General features: G+C 46.0%; 1 long non-coding RNA gene across 1 annotated transcript; it reads left to right on the top strand.

The window, feature by feature from the left end:
* The first annotated feature begins 2,327 nt into the window (after positions 1–2,327).
* Positions 2,328–16,840, top strand: LOC140364460 (uncharacterized). Its single transcript, XR_011927704.1, has 5 exons — positions 2,328–2,414; positions 3,418–3,563; positions 15,753–15,797; positions 15,929–16,009; positions 16,750–16,840. It is a non-coding gene; the product is annotated as an uncharacterized lncRNA (long non-coding RNA).
* Positions 16,841–17,191: the final 351 nt, after the last annotated feature.

The raw sequence follows: 17,191 nt of genomic DNA, 5'->3' as shown, positions 1-17,191 counted from the left end.
GAGGAGTTTTTAATCTGACAGAGCGATCAACAGAGCGACCTAAACTAAATATTATTAGTTATTATTATTATTATTATTATTATATATAACACATATTAGGTTCAGGTTTGGTGGGTTCCAATACACAAGTAATATACAGTGACCAAGTGTATTTATATAATATTTATATAATAATCCAGAACTGAGAGAACTGAGCCTGGATTTGTGTTGAAAAAGAGTTTATCATTGATCCAGATGCCCAGGTATTTGTAGTAATATAAGTTACTGTGTACTACCATCGAGCGTAAGAATAGATATGTGTTTTTGGAGAACAGCATACATTAGTTTGACTTTAATTACACATTTAAATTAAGAGTTTTGTCGTCAGTAATATCCTTAAAGGTTGTAATGGGAAAAGTCCAGCGTTCTGTTGCGTTCTAGAAAACAGATCAGACAGAAACAGTTGTTTATTCTTTATCTAATGTTTATTCTTATCCAGAGTCGACTTAAATTGTTCCTCTTTTGTTTTATGTTGCACTAAATCACCAAGACAAGTTCCTATGTTTGTGAATTTTGTTCATTGACAAAGGCGATAAACACTTTTCTGATTCTGATTCTGATTCATTCAAATGTTTATGGGACATTTTAAGTTATACTTGATTTGGATTGAACACGTTTTGTGTTCCGGGCTCATCCAATAGGAGCGCGGTCACTCAAATCCAGGGGAAAGACATTGGTCATTCTGTGGCTTAATGCTTCAGATAATGTCCAGTAATGTTGCTTTAAGTGGGTCTTTAGGGTCAAGTGGGAGCAGTTCATTCATGACATGTTTTTAGACTGTTTTTTGGACAAACAAACAATATTCACCTAAAAATAGAAATTCAGTATCATCAAAAGTGGAAAGGAAGGTGAAGTAGTCCTCGTGCTCCGCCTCCTTTACTGGGTCCATCACAACCAAATATATTATAATTGTCCAAAGAAATGTTTGTATGTGAATAACCCACAGATTCTTGATTTAAATGTTGATATATTTAAATTAAAATCAGTGTTTTGAACATTGTTTAATTGAGTATTTGCCACGGGCCGGCGTTTAGTGGGGTCAATGTTGATTAAATATGACTTGTTGTTCTGCTTTGATTCCATGTCATGTGTTCTTCACTGCACAGTTCTGAGGCGTGATCAGCTGATCCTTCCATTTGAACTGGAGCAACAGAAGTTTCTTTGTCACACAATCTGAAAAATCCTCTTTGACATGTCAGAGTTTTAGAAGAGCCAGTGCGATGGGATCATTCCATTTCATTTGATTTGAACACATTTTCAGCAGGTTGTTTATACATTTTCTGAATCTCTTCAACTACGATTCAAAAGTCCATCACTATGACATTGTTTAATCGACTTTAAACTTTCTTCTTCTCATGTTCAGCCGATCTTTATCTCCTGAAAATCTTCCGCTCTCGACCCAAACTAAAACATAACAGGTCAAATCCTCCAGCTTCTGTCGTCCTGACCATGACGAGCTGAAGGTCTGGAGATGTGTCCCGGACAGGTCGCCCCGGACAGGTCACTCCGGACAGGTCGTCCCGGACAGGTCGTCCCGGACAGGTCGCTCCGGACAGGTCGCCCCGGACAGGTCACTCCGGACAGGTCGCTCCGGACAGGTCGCCCCGGACAGGTCACTCCGGACAGGTCACTCCGGACAGGTCGTCCCGGACAGGTCGCTCCGGACAGGTCGCCCCGGACAGGTCGCTCCGGACAGGTCGCTCCGGACAGGTCGCCCCGGACAGGTCGCCCCGGACAGGTCGCCCCGGACAGGTCGCTCCGGACAGGTCGCTCCGGACAGGTCGCCCCGGACAGGTCACTCCGGACAGGTCGCCCCGGACAGGTCGTCCCGGACAGGTCGCCCCAGACTGGTCGCCCCGGCGGCATTGAAAGATGGTCAAATGCCTCATGAGGGATTCATAAATTATATCTTAACCTTAATTCATGCATTTTCACAGAAGCGGCTTAATAATTGTTGCGGTTGTGATTGAGAAGTGTGGTTTATTTCGTTTGTGCAAGAGTAAAATATGGAACCAGAGCTGCTTTACCTTTGAACAAAGAAACAAAAATGTGAAACTGGGAAATTAAGTTATTATAATTTTGAACAGTGACAAATAATGAATTGATTTCTCAAAGTTGACATTTGAAATATACACTGCAGTTTGATCTCGCCTCTCTCACTCTGCCACAGCCTGAGCCCCGCCTCCAGGTCAGATGCCCCGCCTCCAGGTCAAATGTGTGGCTGTATTTCCTGCACTTTCTCACATTTCTTTCCTGCTCTGGAGGAAGAACTGGACCTAAGACAAACTCTCATCCAAGACCAGGACTAAATCCAGGATCTAAACCAAGACTAGTGCAGCTCTGGAGGACCATGAAGCAGCCTCCACCTCAGACAGGTAACACTCTGCACTGACTAAAGGAGCTGATTTTCAGATGTTTCTGTTGCTTTATGTTGTTGCTCAGGCTTTTGAGGAGATGGACTGTCAAATAGTTTAGTCTAGAAACATTGGCGATGGTCGGTCCACTGCTCATGACTGGATCAACCCAGAGACATTGAATGACGGGTAAAATGCAGAGACCAAATGTACCTAGGGGGACAATAAAGGCTCATTTAGACTCACATGTGGTGAAGGTGCACTAAGCACTAGTCACTGTTTGTCTCATGAACATGTTATTGCTTTGTCTGGAATGTTCTACAGTTTGGTTTTGGACTGTTCTTTCTTTTCTTCAATTACAGGTCTTTTCATTTTATTCAATGGTTAGGTGGAGTCCCCGGTGTTTCCGTGGAGATCAACGTTTAATGCCCTTCTGTGGAACATTCCAGAAAAAAAACACTTCACACACGTGGCAGAGCCTTCTTAAGCCGCAAGAAAAATTTCACAAAACTCCTCTGTGGGCGGTGCCCGGAGGTTTGGGGGCGGGGCGGGGGCGTGAGAGGAGCCGGTGAGGAGGCGGGCTCTAGCCCGGTGATTGACAGCAGCTGCCTAATCTGGATAGGAGCTGACGTTCACCCTATGCTAAGATGCTAATAACAATGCTCGGACCCCTCTGTTCTCATCCCCTCTGCGCCACATCCGACACAAGGGCGGGGCTCCCAGGGGTCAGTCGTGACGTACTGACCGAGCGTATGATTCAGCAGCGGCTGCAGGTCCAATCACCAAATTCAAATGTAGCTGCTGCAGTTGAAACCAAAGAGGACAACACAGGCACAGCTTTGGACCCAAAAGTCAGATTTATATATATATATATATATATATATATATATATATATATATATATATATGTGTGTGTGTATTTATTTTAGACCCATTTACACAGTTAATCAGTTAAAAAAGTGGTCTTGGCCTTTAGTTGCTCTTTAATAATGGAAAAGTAAATGTAGGTTTTCCTCTCTCTCAGGGTGATGCGAGGCCGCGCCCTCCCTCTGCTCTGGTTCCTCCTCTGCTCTGAATATCTCAGTCCATTGGACCATCCTCATGGTGGCTCACAGCTGATTGGTCAATTTCCCCTGTCCAAGATGGGGGCGGAGTCTCCACTAAAAACTGGTAAAAAATTAACTTTTGTAAATACACCTGATCCCCATCATGTCTTGGAGCAGCTGTAAGGTCAGGGTGTCTCAGATTAGAAATATGAATCAGAAAAGTTTTGTTTCCATTGTCAGGGAACAAAATTGCAAACTAGGAATAAAATGTATAGACTCTGTGATGTGCCGTGTAGAGCTGCACCATCATCTGCGCTGCAGCTTTTTTACCTCAGCAGATGCCCGGACTCATCCCCGTCTGAGCTGTCGTCCATAAACTTAATCAGTTTCACAGAGTCGTGGCTGGAGGTGCAGCAGTTTGTGTACAAGGAGAAGAGCAGGGGAGAAAGTACACAGCCCTGTGGAGCACCTGTGCTGATAGAGTGTCTGAGACATTCTTCCTCAGCTGCACGCACTGCCTCTGTCAGGAAGTCAGTGATCCACCTGCAGGTGGATCTTTGGCCTTTTCCCACGTCCACATTCCCTTTGTTCCGCAGTCACTCACTCTAATCCTGTGGTTTGGCCCAGAGACTGTTTATTCTGCTGCAGTGATAAGTACAAAAGTACACAGTGTACTGCACTGTAGTCAGCGTGGTGCTTTAATGAAGTCCAGACCTTAGATAAGGCCGTTGTCATAGTAACAGTCTCTTATCAAAAACACCATCAAATATTTATTCAAAAATGAAGTGGAAAGTGACTTTCTAAATCCAGTACCAGGCTGGACCCTCCTCACATCTGTTTAGAATCCTGTTCAGGAGGGCGGGGCTGGAGCCAGTCAAGAATATATATATGGACTTATCATCTCACCCCAATATCACCCTAATTATTACCCCCAATATCACCCCAATATCACCCCCAATATCACCCCAATATCACCCCAATATCACCCCCAATATCACCCCAATATCACCCCCAATATCACCCCAATATCACCCCAATATCACCCTAATATCACCCCAATATCACCCCAATATCACCCTAATATCACCCCAATATCACCCTAATATCACCCCAATATCACCCCAATATCACCCCAATATCACCCCAATATCACCCCCAATATCACCCCAATATCACCCTAATATCACCCCAATATCACCCTAATATCACCCCAATATCACCCTAAAATCACCCCAATATCACCCTAATATCACCCCCAATATCACCCCCAATATCACCCTAATATCACCCCAATATCACCCCCAATATCACCCCCAATATCACCCCCAATATCACCCCAATATCACCTCCAATATCACCCCAATATCACCCTAATATCACCCCAATATAACCCCAATATCACCCCAATATCACCCCCAATATCACCCCCAATATCACCCCAATGTCACCCCAATATCACCCTAATATCACCCCAATATCACCCTAATATCACCCCCAGTATCACCCCCAGTATTACCCCCAATATCACCCCAATATCACCCCCAATATCACCCCCAATATCACCCCCAATATCACCCCCAATATCACCCCAATATCACCCCCAATATCACCCCCAATATCAACCCCAATATCACCCCAATATCACCCCCAATATCACCCCAATATCACCCCAATATCACCCCAATATCACCCCCAATATCACCCCCAATATCACCCCAATATCACCCCCAATATCACCCCCAATATCACCCCCAATATCACCCCCAATATCACCCCAATATCACCCCAATATCACCCCCAATATCACCCTAATATCACCCTAATATCACCCCAATATCACCCCAATATCACCCTAATATCACCCCAATATCACCCCCAATATCACCCCAATATCACCCCCAATATCACCCTAATATCACCCCAATATCACCCCAATATCACCCCAATATCACCCCCAATATCACCCCCAATATCACCCCTAATATCACCCCAATATCACCCCCAATATCACCCCTAATATCACCCCAATATCACCCCCAATATCACCCTAATATCACCCTAATATCACCCCAATATCACCCTAATATCACCCCAATATCACCCTAATATCACCCCAATATCACGCCCAATATCACCCCCAATATCACCCCAATATCACGCCCAATATCACCCTAATATCACCCCAATATCACCCTAATATCACCCCAAAATCACCCCAATATCACCCTAATATCACCCCAATATCACCCTAATATCACCCCAATATCACCCTAATATCACCCCAATATCACCCTAATATCACCCCCAATATCACCCCCAATATCACCCAAATATCACCCCAATATCACCCCCAATATCACCCCCAATATCACCCCCAATATCACCCCAATATCACCCCCAATATCACCCCAATATCACCCTAATATCACCCCAATATCACCCTAATATCACCCCAATATCACCCTAATATCACCCCAATATCACGCCCAATATCACCCCCAATATCACCCCAATATCACCCAAATATCACCCCAATATCACCCTAATATCACCCCAATATCACCCTAATATCACCCCAATATCACCCTAATATCACCCCAATATCACCCCCAATATCACCCCAATATCACCCTAATATCACCCCAATATCACCCCAATATCACCCCCAATATCACCCCCAATATCACCCCCAATATCACCCCCAATATCACCCCAATATCACCTCCAATATCACCCCAATATCACCCTAATATCACCCCAATATCACCCTAATATCACCCCAATATCACCCTAATATCACCCCAATATCACCCTAATATCACCCCAATATCACCCCCAATATCACCCCCAATATCACCCCCAATATCACCCCCAATATCACCCCCAATATCACCCCAATATCACCCTAATATCACCCCAATATCACCCTAATATCACCCTAATATCACCCCAATATCACCCTAATATCACCCCAATATCACGCCCAATATCACCCCCAATATCACCCTAATATCACCCCAATATCACCCCAATATCACCCTAATATCACCCTAATATCACCCCAATATCACCCCAATATCACCCCAATACCACCCTAATATCACCCCAATATCACCCTAATATCACCCCAATATCACCCCAATATCACCCCAATATCACCCCCAATATCACCCCAATATCACCCAAATATCACCCTAATATCACCCCAATATCACCCCAATATCACCCTAATATCACCCCCAATATCACCCCCAATATCACCCCCAATATCACCCCAATATCACCCCCACTATCACCCCCAATATCACCCCCAATATCACCCCCAATATCACCCCAATATCACCTCCAATATCACCCCAATATCACCCTAATATCACCCCAATATCACCCTAATATCACCCCAATATCACCCTAATATCACCCCAATATCACCCCCAATATCACCCCCAATATCACCCCAATATCACCCCAATATCACCCCAATATCACCCCAATATCACCCCCAATATCACCCCAATATCACCCCCAATATCACCCCCAGTATCACCCCCAATATCACCCCAATATCACCCCAATATCACCCCCAATATCACCCCCAATATCACCCCCAATATCACCCCCAATATCACCCCCAATATCACCCCAATATCACCCCAATATCACCCCCAATATCACCCCAATATCACCCTAATATCACCCTAATATCACCCCAATATCACCCCAATATCACCCTAATATCACCCCAATATCACCCCCAATATCACCCCCAATATCACCCCCAATATCACCCCCAATATCACCCTAATATCACCCCAATATCACCCCAATATCACCCCCAATATCACCCCCAATATCACCCTAATATCACCCCAATATCACCCTAATATCACCCCAATATCACCCCAATATCACCCTAATATCACCCCAATATCACCCTAATATCACCCCCAATATCACCCCAATATCACCCCAATATCACCCCCAATATCACCCCCAATATCACCCCCAATATCACCCCCAATATCACCCCCAATATCACCCCAATAACACCCCCAATATCACCCCAATATCACCCTAATATCACCCCAATATCACCCCAATATCACCCAAATATCACCCTAATATCACCCCAATATCACCCTAATATCACCCCAATATCACCCCAATATCACCCTAATATCACCCCAATATCACCCTAATATCACCCCAATATCACCCTAATATCACCCCAATATCACCCCCAATATCACCCCAATATCACCCAAATATCACCCCAATATCACCCCAATATCACCCCAATATCACCCCAATATCACCCTAATATCACCCCAATATCACCCCCAATATCACCCCCAATATCACCCCAATATCACCCCCAATATCACCCTAATATCACCCCAATATCACCCCAATATCACCCCAATATCACCCCCAATATCACCCCCAATATCACCCTAATATCACCCCAATATCACCCCAATATCACCCCAATATCACCCCAATATCACCCTAATATCACCCCAATATCACCCTAATATCACCCTAATATCACCCCCAATATCACCCCAATATCACCCCAATATCACCCCCAATATCACCCCCAATATCACCCCCAATATCACCCCCAATATCACCCCAATATCACCCCCAATATCACCCCAATATCACCCTAATATCACCCCAATATCACCCTAATATCACCCCAATATCACCCTAATATCACCCCAATATCACGCCCAATATCACCCCCAATATCACCCCAATATCACCCAAATATCACCCTAATATCACCCCAATATCACCCCAATATCACCCCAATATCACCCCAATATCACCCTAATATCACCCTAATATCACCCCAATATCACCCTAATATCACTCCAATATCACCCTAATATCACCCCAATATCACCCTAATATCACCCCAATATCACCCCCAATATCACCCCCAATATCACCCCCAATATCACCCCCAATATCACCCCCAATATCACCCCAATATCACCCCAATATCACCCCAATATCACCCTAATATCACCCCAATATCACCCTAATATCACCCCAATATCACCCTAATATCACCCCAATATCACCCCCAATATCACCCCCAATATCACCCCCAATATCACCCCAATATCACCCCCAATATCACCCCAATATCACCCTAATATCACCCCAATATCACCCTAATATCACCCCAATATCACGCCCAATATCACCCCCAATATCACCCAAATATCACCCCAATATCACCCTAATATCACCCCAATATCACCCTAATATCACCCCAATATCACCCCAATATCACCCTAATATCACCCCAATATCACCCTAATTTCACCCCAATATCACCCTAATATCACCCTAATATCACCCCCAATATCACCCCAATATCACCCCAATATCACCCCCAATATCACCCCCAATATCACCCCCAATATCACCCCCAATATCACCCCCAATATCACCCCCAATATCACCCCAATATCACCCTAATATCACCCCAATATCACCCTAATATCACCCCAATATCACCCTAATATCACCCCAATATCACGCCCAATATCACCCCCAATATCACCCCAATATCACCCAAATATCACCCTAATATCACCCCAATATCACCCTAATATCACCCCAATATCACCCCAATATCACCCTAATATCACCCTAATATCACCCCAATATCACCCTAATATCACCCCAATATCACCCTAATATCACCCCAATATCACCCTAATATCACCCCAATATCACCCCCAATATCACCCCCAATATCACCCCCAATATCACCCCAATATCACCCCAATATCACCCTAATATCACTCCAATATCACCCTAATATCACCCCAATATCACCCTAATATCACCCCAATATCACCCCCAATATCACCCACAATATCACCCCCAATATCACCCAAATATCACCCTAATATCACCCCAATATCACCCTAATATCACCCCAATATCACCCCCAATATCACCCCCAATATCACCCCCAATATCACCCCAATATCACCCCAATATCACCCTAATATCACTCCAATATCACCCTAATATCACCCCAATATCACCCTAATATCACCCCAATATCACCCCCAATATCACCCACAATATCACCCCCAATATCACCCAAATATCACCCTAATATCACCCCAATATCACCCTAATATCACCCCAATATCACCCTAATATCACCCCAATATCACCCCAATATCACCCCAATATCACCTCGTGTTACGACACCATGTAACTGGTAAATGCTCACATTTATACAGCGCTTTTCTACTTTCAAGGCAATTCATGAATTATAATATAATTCAATTGCTAACAATAGGAACTCGAGGATTAATATTTCAGGATTGACACAAATATCAAGTGAAAACTTCAAATTATTTTCAAAGCATTCGGTTCACAAAATATGATATAATTTTTTTTAAAGTTTTGGTTACGTCATCATCTCCTCATCCCAGAGCTCAGCGTATCGTGAGCATTTACCACGCAACTAGTGACAAGGAGACAGAAACTTTCAGCTGCACGTTCAGAAAAAACGTCTTCTTTATTTCCACTATTTTGTACCTGAGGAGTAAATGTGAGACTGATTTCACTGAATTACAGCGCTTCAGCGCTCTCACCCTCTGCAGGACACTCTGTCCTCTCTCTCTCACCCTCTGCAGGACACTCTGTCCTCTCTCTCACCCTCTGCAGGACACTCTGTCCTCTCTCTCTCACCCTCTGCAGGACACTCTGTCCTCTCTCTCACCCTCTGCAGGACACTCTGTCCTCTCTCTCTCACCCTCTGCAGGACACTCTGTCCTCTCTCTCTCACCCTCTGCAGGACACTCTGTCCTCTCTCTCTCACCCTCTGCAGGACACTCTGTCCTCTCTCTCACCCTCTGCAGGACACTCTGTCCTCTCTCTCTCACCCTCTGCAGGACACTCTGTCCTCTCTCTCACCCTCTGCAGGACACTCTGTCCTCTCTCTCACCCTCTGCAGGACACTCTGTCCTCTCTGTCCACCCTCTGCAGGACACTCTGTCCTCTCTCTCACCCTCTGCAGGGCACTCTGTCCTCTCTGTCCACCCTCTGCAGGACACTCTGTCCTCTCTCTCACCCTCTGCAGGACACTCTGTCCTCTCTCTCACCCTCTGCAGGACACTCTGTCCTCTCTCTCACCCTCTGCAGGACACTCTGTCCTCTCTGTCCACCCTCTGCAGGACACTGTCCTCTCTCTCACCCTCTGCAGGACACTCAGTCCACTCTCTCACCCTCTGCAGGACACTCTGTCCACTCTCTCACCCTCTGCAGGACACTCTGTCCTCTCTGTCCACCCCTGCAGGACACTCTGTCCACTCTCTCACCCTCTGCAGGACACTCTGTCCACTCTCTCACCCTCTGCAGGACACTCTGTCCTCTCTGTCCACCCCTGCAGGACACTCTGTCCACTCTCTCACCCTCTGCAGGACACTCTGTCCACTCTCTCACCCTCTGCAGGACACTCTGTCCTCTCTGTCCACCCCTGCAGGACACTCTGTCCTCTCTCTCACCCTCTGCAAGACACTCTGTCCACTCTCTCACCCTCTGCAGGACACTCTGTCCTCTCTGTCCACCCTCTGCAGGACACTCTGTCCTCTCTCTCTCACCCTCTGCAGGACACTCTGTCCTCTCTGTCCACCCTCTGCAGGACACTCTGTCCTCTCTCTCACCCTCTGCAGGACACTCTGTCCACTCTCTCACCCTCTGCAAGACACTCTGTCCACTCTCTCACCCTCTGCAGGACACTCTGTCCTCTCTGTCCACCCTCTGCAGGACACTCTGTCCTCTCTCTCTCACCCTCTGCAGGACACTCTGTCCTCTCTGTCCACCCTCTGCAGGACACTCCTTTCCTCTCTCTCTCACCCTCTGCAGGACACTCTGTCCTCTCTGTCCACCCCTGCAGGACACTCTGTCCTCTCTCTCACCCTCTGCAGGACACTCTGTCCTCTCTGTCCACCCCTGCAGGACACTCTGTCCTCTCTCTCACCCTCTGCAAGACACTCTGTCCTCTCTGTCCACCCTCTGCAGGACACTCTGTCCTCTCTGTCCACCCTCTGCAGGACACTCTGTCCTCTCTCTCTCTCACCCTCTGCAGGACACTATGTCCTCTCTGTCCACCCTCTGCAGGACACTCTGTCCTCTCTCTCACCCTCTGCAGGACACTCTGTCCTCTCTCTCTCACCCTCTGCAGGACACTCTGTCCTCTCTCTCACCCTCTGCAGGACACTCTGTCCTCTCTGTCCACCATCTGCAGGACACTCTGTCCTCTCTCTCACCCTCTGCAGGACACTCTGTCCTCTCTCTCACCCTCTGCAGGACACTCTGTCCTCTCTCTCACCCTCTGCAGGACACTCTGTCCTCTCTGTCCACCCCTGCAGGACACTCTGTCATCTCTCTCACCCTCTGCAGGACACTCTGTCCTCTCTGTCCACCACTGCAGGACACTCTGTCCTCTCTCTCACCCTCTGCAGGACACTCTGTCCTCTCTGTCCACCCCTGCAGGACACTCTGTCCTCTCTGTCCATCCCTAGAGGACACTCTGTCCTCTCTCTCACCCTCTGCAGGACACTCTGTCCTCTCTGTCCACCCCTGCAGGACACTCTGTCTTCTCTCTCACCCTCTGCAGGACACTCTGTCCTCTCTGTCCACCCCTGCAGGACACTCTGTCCTCTCTCTCACCCTCTGCAGGACACTCTGTCCACTCTCTCTCACCCTCTGCAGGACACTCTGTCCTCTCTGTCCACCCCTACAGGACACTCTGTCCTCTCTCTCACCCTCTGCAGGACACTCTGTCCTCTCTGTCCACCCTCTGCAGGACACTCTGTCCTCTCTCTCTCACCCTCTGCAGGACACTCTGTCCTCTCTCTCACCCTCTGCAGGACACTCTGTCCTCTCTCTCACCCTCTGCAGGACATTCTGTCCACTCTCTCACCCTCTGCAGGACACTCTGTCCTCTCTCTCACCCTCTGCAGGACACTCTGTCCTCTCTCTCACCCTCTGCAGGACACACTGTCCTCTCTCTCACCCTCTGCAGGACACTCTGTCCACTCTCTCACCCTCTGCAGGACACTCTGTCCACTCTCTCACCCTCTGCAGGACACTCTGTCCTCTCTGTCCACCCCTGCAGGACACTCTGTCCACTCTCTCACCCTCTGCAGGACACTCTGTCCTCTCTGTCGCCCTCTGCAGGACACTCTGTCCACTCTCTCACCCTCTGCAGGACACTCTGTCCACTCTCTCACCCTCTGCAGGACACTCTGTCCACTCTCTCACCCTCTGCAGGACACTCTGTCCTCTCTGTCCACCCCTGCAGGACACTCTGTCCTCTCTCTCACCCTCTGCAGGACACTCTGTCCTCTCTGTCCACCCCTGCAGGACACTCTGTCCTCTCTCTCACCCTCTGCAAGACACTCTGTCCACTCTCTCACCCTCTGCAGGACACTCTGTCCTCTCTGTCCACCCTCTGCAGGACACTCTGTCCTCTCTGTCCACCCTCTGCAGGACACTCTGTCCTCTCTCTCTCTCACCCTCTGCAGGACACTCTGTCCTCTCTGTCCACCCTCTGCAGGACACTCTGTCCTCTCTCTCTCTCACCCTCTGCAGGACACTCTGTCCTCTCTGTCCACCCTCTGCAGGACACTCTGTCCTCTCTCTCACCCTCTGCAGGACACTCTGTCCTCTCTCTCTCACCCTCTGCAGGACACTCTGTCCTCTCTCTCACCCTCTGCAAGACACTCTGTCATCTCTCTCACCCTCTGCAAGACACTCTGTCCACTCTCTCACCCTCTGCAGGACACTCTGTCCTCTCTGTCCACCCTCTGCAGGACACTCTGTCCTCTCTGTCCACCCTCTGCAGGACACTCTGTCCTCTCTGTCCACCCTCTGCAGGACACTCTGTCCTCTCTCTCACCCTCTGCAGGACACTCTGTCCTCTCTCTCTCACCCTCTGCAGGACACTCTGTCCTCTCTGTCCACCCCTGCAGGACACTCTGTCCACTCTGTCACCCTCTGCAGGACACTCTGTCCACTCTGTCACCCTCTGCAGACACTCTGTCCTCTCTGTCGCCCTCTGCAGGACACTCTGTCCACTCTCTCACCCTCTGCAGGACACTCTGTCCTCTCTGTCCCTCTCTGCAGGACACTCTGTCCTCTCTGGAGCAGCTTCAGAGACAGATCCCTCGCTGTGTGAAGGTCTTTCCTTCTGGTGCTGTCAGACTCTACAGTGAACACTCTCATTCAGCTTTCAAAATCATGTGCAATACTGTGTGCAATTCTGTGACAATATCATCAGGATGATGACATTATAGTGCAATATTTTCTGTCCATATAACAGCTGTACTTAAGAGTGTTATTATTAACATTATAAGAGTTGTTTCTAAGCTATCAGTTGTTATTATCATACTTCTGTTCCTATTCTGTTTTTGTACCTAATCTGTGTTGCAAAACACAGATTAGGTAAAATTTCCCCCTTGTGGGACAAATAAAGGTTATATTACCTTATCTTATCTTATCTTAAAACAAGCGTGTTCTGTTGTTGTGCGTCGCTGCTCTTGCTAAAGCACTAATGTTGTTTTAGCTGCTTGAGCACAGGCCCAGACCTGCTTCTTCTGTGGCTTTGTTTTGAGCTAATCTGTCAACTTAAAAGATAAATAAAGCTCAGTCAAACACATTTGATTTGCTTGTTTATTTGATCATTTAATGATTATGTTTCTGTGGTGAGAGCCAGGCCGGCAGCCCCGCCCCCTTGTGTCAGGTCTGGTTTTTGCTTCAGTGTTATAATAGTAATGGCAGCCTCAGGTTCAGAGGAGACATTTCCAAACGAATGAAGGACTCACGTCAGGTTTTACCTCACTTTGCTTTGCGTGAATGAACAAGGGAAATACACTAACTTTATTATTGGTAACGCAAGAGTTCTCCAACGTATAACTTTCAGAACACGCAGAACTCCAGACACAGAAACTGGCTCTGGAGACATAGAACGTGTCCATCAAGCACGAGGGTGTCCATCAAGCACGAGGGTGTCTATCAAGCACGAGGGTGTCCATCAAGCACGAGGGTGTCCATCGAGCACAAGGGTGTCCATCGAGCACAAGGGTGTCCATCTGGCACAAGGGTGTCTATCGAGCACAAGGGTGTCCATCGAGCACAAGGGTGTCCATCGAGCACAAGGGTGTCCATCGAGCACAAGGGTGTCCATCGAGCACAAGGGTGTCCATCGAGCACAAGGGTGTCCATCGAGCACAAGGGTGTCTATCGAGCACAAAGGTGGAGGCCAATGATCAACCTTGTTGTCATGTCATCTGACCTTCGGCCACGTGTCCTGGACACTCAAGTGAAGAGAGAGGCAGAAATGTCATCCGATCACTACCTACTGGTGAGTTGGATGACCTGGCGGAGGAGGAATCCAGACAGATTTGGCAGACCCAAACCTGTTGGGAATGTCTTGCAGAGTCCACTGTCATCAGGCTCTTCAACTCATACTTTGTGAAGAGCTTCACCCAGATTCTGGAGGAGGCTGGAGACATTGAATCCGAATGGACTGAGTTCTCGACCTCAATTGTCAATGCGGCTGCTTGGAGTTGTGGTCACAAGGTCACAACCTCAAACCCAGCAATCTCCAAGTTGCAAATGAAACAGCGCAAGCCAAACCCACCTACCTTTGCCAAGTTCCTGCTAATGCTTCGTACAGAGGGAGATCGAGACGCTGCTGTAACGAATGAAACAACATCTTGGTTCAGCCAAACTAAAAGTGAACCATTGTGATCACATTTTGTGAATGGCCAGTCTAGTGTTTACTTGTCTTGTCCTGTTTGTGATAAATACTTAATATATGGTACCACTTCACACACCAAACTTTCAAACACAATTTATCAGTCTCTGTCCTCTCTCTCTCTCTTCTGGTTCTAGCCCAATAGAGAGATAATGAGATTGACAGGAGGATCGGTGCAGCGTCTGCAGTGAACCTGATCCCTCCATTTCAGTTTAAAAAGGGGAAATGTTTTTTGTAGTAGTAGAGCTGTAGACGGTCAAATAAGGTACTACTAGAGGTAGGACCAAGGTATTGTTTTGCAAGATTCAAGTCCTTTTTAAATCATTATACTAAATTACTGAAATGAAAAATATTTTAGTAAGCGGATCCCTTTAAAGAATGTCCTGGTCACAAGTAGAGAAGTGCAGTGGTACATGGAGTACAAGGAGTACCAGGCTGGACCCTTCTCAGACGTGGTTGTTATCCTGATATTCTTCAGTATTGTTCACAGAGTTATTGTGTTTTCAGACTTAGAGCCTCGACACAAAGAGAAGTTCATCAGACACCTGACAGGTGAGAGGGGGCGGGCTCAGTTCATTTCATCTGGAGCCAAACAAAAGAAATGTCTTAACAAGGTTTAAAATATAGCAGTAGTTGTAGTGTACTAGTATTTTAAATAGTACTAAATATATACTGTGTTGTAGGTCCTCTGTACTTTGATCCTAAATGCAAGAGACACTTCTACAGATTGTACCATAGCAGCCGAGACTGTACAACACCAAACTGTGAGTACTACTACTACTACTACTACTACTGCTCACGGTGGAGGAAATACTCAATTAGTTAATTAATTAGTGACTATAGAGACTTCAGTAAAAGTAATCGTGACAGTCACATACAAACATACATTTTAAGACAAATCAAAATGTCCAAAAAATTATCTTTTCCGTTTTTTATCAATACACTTTATTTGTAAATAGTCTACATTTAGAAGTCTCCAGTCGCCCAATTTCATAACATTAATTCTAAATCACTAAAATAATTGTTAATACTAGTTAGTGTTATTGAATTACTGGTTTAAAAAAGTACTTTCAGAGTGAAAATGTAAACGTGTTGGACATTGACGATAAAAGCATAAAATGAAGTGATCTGGATAAAAATGTGGCAGATTTTTGATCAAAAGAAGCTGAAACTGAATTATTTTTATTCAGACAAACACAGACAAATATTTTATTGATCCGGAAAGGAAATTAACTTTAAACAATTTTTCTTTCTTGAACGGAAAATTTTCTCGTAAAAAGTTTTGAATGTGCTGAAAAAATTATTCCTCATCCATTTCAGATTAAAATTCTGGAGGAAAGTTATTTTTCAGTCCAGTTTGAAACTGTAGTGGAGTAAAAAGTATCCACTGTAAAATCATTTACTTTTGCAAGACTTTCCATCATTACAACTACTTCTTCTAATGGCACAGTATTTTGTTATTTTTCCTTGTTCTATTTGACATATTAAATCCTTCTCTCCTCAGTTTACAGACGTTGTGCTCAGCTCCTCACGCGACTGACTCAAAATCCGCGCTGTCGCAAAATATGAAAGATTCCCCACATTTAATCTGCTTTCTTTGTTGTACGTATTATTCTGTAAACTTTGTGCTTTTGTAGATATGTTCAATGTATTATTATTTTCTCAGAGTATATATTTTAGTTTTATTTATTTTGAAAGTGTAAAATGACACGTCTGCAGAGTGTAAAGTGTCCAGCAGAGGACGCTGTTTCTCCGCCAGTCTCTATAGTGCAGAGGTGAGTCACATTGTACTACAGTATAAGTACTGTTGCTTCAAAATACAATTACCAGACTCAAATAGAAGAGCATAGTCCATGTAATTACCCAAAGGCAAAAAGATTTGGTGAAACTAGAGACTCAAGTCATCACATAAAAAATGTATGTGTAAAAATGGCAAAAATGTCACG

The sequence above is a fragment of the Eucyclogobius newberryi genome, unplaced genomic scaffold (assembly GCF_026437365.1).
Source record: "Eucyclogobius newberryi isolate DKJ021-1_F unplaced genomic scaffold, fEucNew1.0.hap1 SCAF_1, whole genome shotgun sequence".
Taxonomy (NCBI): domain Eukaryota; kingdom Metazoa; phylum Chordata; class Actinopteri; order Gobiiformes; family Gobiidae; genus Eucyclogobius; species Eucyclogobius newberryi.
The sequence above is the reverse complement of the archived record's forward strand: the minus strand, read 5'-3'. Positions and strand labels throughout refer to the sequence as shown.